We start from the raw sequence: 2500 nt of genomic DNA, 5'->3' as shown, positions 1-2500 counted from the left end.
GACGGAGAGCCGCAAGAATCTGGAACAAAAATTCATCTTTCAAATCGGCACCCTTAATCCTCACGGTATTAAAAAACGCTTTTCATTTAACTAATATATTCCTATTTTTCACGTTTCCATGTTACCACCAATAGCGTAGCTCCTACTCTACTATAAAAACTACACGTAACTCATAATCCCTCGACTCGCTCTGACGAAGGGCTAACGCTCGAAACGTCAGCTTTTAGAATCTCTGTACGGTGGCCAATTTACATTATCGACTCCGTTGATAAAACCAAATTTTTGTATACTACTTCCCCACCGACGCAGCACCACAGTTTCTTTAGAAACTACCCCTTCATAAAGTACACTCAACCGACTACAACGGTTCACGATCACAACAATTCTCAAAGAGCTATACAAATTTCTCTAAGGAAATGGCTTATTACCAAAATGTTATGGCCTCATAATCCAGCTACATTTTGCAAATAACCAAGAGATTACCAAGGTAAGAGAGTAAATTCCCCAAATGGAGCGTTTTCACTCACGTGACCAGCAGCCATATTGGATTACTGAAACAAAAGAAAGTATTTGCATTTAAATAGAGTTCAAATCCCAGAGGATTAGCTTGATACACCATCATGGCCGCCATTCCCTTGTTTTGGAACACCAACATGGTCGCCGTGACGTCATGTGAAAACGCTTTATAGGCCTTATACCCAAGGTAATCCCTCTTAAGTTATTTTTAGACTTGGTGCCCAGTTCTTCCGAGGATGTTACTCGCGCGATGCTTGAACTGCCCAAGCGATTTTCTCGAAACTACCTGAGAAAAATGGCGGCTAACTTAGTGAAAAGCCGTTTATATGTTTTGATTTTCAAAAGATGCTTCGTAGTAGAGATGTTTTCTGCACTCTTAGCTGTCTTTTGTTCGGCTGAGCCTTCGTTTGCTTAGTGCTCTTTGGCTGTTCATTATTTTGGCTTTGGCTGTCCAAAACATAAACAAATCCTCCTCGAAAACATCCACGCAACGCGCGAGTAACATCCGTGGAGGAACTAGGGACCAAGAAAGAAAGCCTATATGGGGGATCCTCTCTCTTACCTCGATAATCTCTTGAAATAACCCTTGATCGATAACACATTTTGAAACTACTTCGATAGGAAAGATCGAAAATAAAAAATCTAATGAATTACAGTACACCTAGAGACTATCAGGTGAGAGAACACATCCCCGTGCCCTATGAAAATCTTTTTCAATCTATTTTAAGCTTCGCGTCACGCTGTGAAAGTAATTTTTAGTTTCGTCTCGATGGCCGCGTGGCCCATGGTCAGAGGATTAGATGTCATTGTCAAGAAACTTGCGAAGACTTTTCTCGCCGTCGCATGATCCAGTGAAATCCTAAATCGAAATTTGAAAATTTAAGCGGTTATTTGGATTTTCACTTGACTGAGACCGTATGCTTTCCCATTGATCTTTGCGCGCCTATTCAAGTTGGCGTCAAAAAACAAATCCCCGTCTGAGCCCCGCTCAAGGTCCTCGCTCGCCGATACTTGCGCCAAATGCTGTCGAAAACCCCGCACACCGAGGCAAAAGTGACAGTCCAAAACCGCCCGAAATCCCCCGCTAATGCCTCGCATTCCCCGGGTATGGGGGTGCGGGGCTTTCCACTGACTAGTCCATTAAGAACAAAAAATGACATTACAAAATAACTACCTTGAATATTATTAATGTTTCTAAAAAGCAGTTAGCCAAACCTTGCAAGAAATAAATAAAATCTGGCTTTAGACAGCGATGTGAAACAAATGAAACTGGTTTCAAAAAAACTACAATGGTTTAAAAAAATATATTGACTGGTTCATTGGCACCACATATGAAATAACTTTCAATGACAACAAATGCATCATGAAGTGCAATAATAATTGGTGACAACACCTTGCTGGAGAACTGCTACAAAAAAACCTCAGTTTTGCTACATAAATTTTTAAATGTTTCAGAACAGGAGGTGCGATGAGACGAGCAAAGAGTAACTCAAAGGTGGTCATGTGATCAACTCAACTCAAGAAAAGAGTATATCTGGGTTACTTTACACAGTGTGACCTATGATCTGAAAAAAACCTACACTGTACAATGTATGCTAATCAAAAATGTTTTAGCCACAAAAATCACTGAATAAATGGGGTCATAGCGGGGAGAAAGGCAGGTGACTCAGTTTAACAATGGGAAATACAACCACCGTAGACCAAAGAGAGACATGCAGGTTGTTTCTTTTTTGTCATAACCTCTTCTTCTTATTTTGTTCCCTTTGTCAAATCATGTCCACACTCTCAGAGCAACAAACAATGTGAAAAGTCTACCATAAACTATCAGCAAAATAACCAAGAAAGTGATTGAAGCTAAATTAATAAATGAGTTACCCAATACTATGCACAGAATTGTGTTGTATCATAAAAATTCATAAATTTAATATTAACATGCTCTTTACCTGAAAAATCTTTCTACGGGCATTGGTGCTCGCTTTCCACG

General features: G+C 40.0%; 1 long non-coding RNA gene across 1 annotated transcript in view; it reads right to left on the bottom strand.

The window, feature by feature from the left end:
* Positions 1-234: 234 nt before the first annotated feature.
* The window catches only part of LOC138019058 (uncharacterized), a 27451-nt gene continuing 25185 nt past the window's right edge, over positions 235-2500 (bottom strand). The window contains exons 3-4 of the long non-coding RNA XR_011126099.1: positions 2460-2500; positions 235-551 (exon numbers count right to left, since the gene is read on the bottom strand). The exon at positions 2460-2500 is cut by the window's right edge and continues 24 nt beyond it. This is a non-coding gene — a long non-coding RNA (uncharacterized lncRNA). The remainder of the gene's footprint in view (positions 552-2459) is intronic.

The sequence above is a fragment of the Montipora capricornis genome, chromosome 2 (assembly GCF_036669925.1).
Source record: "Montipora capricornis isolate CH-2021 chromosome 2, ASM3666992v2, whole genome shotgun sequence".
In the NCBI taxonomy this organism is placed as follows: domain Eukaryota; kingdom Metazoa; phylum Cnidaria; class Anthozoa; order Scleractinia; family Acroporidae; genus Montipora; species Montipora capricornis.
Note: the sequence above shows the minus strand (reverse complement) of the source record. Positions and strands in the feature narration are given on the sequence as shown.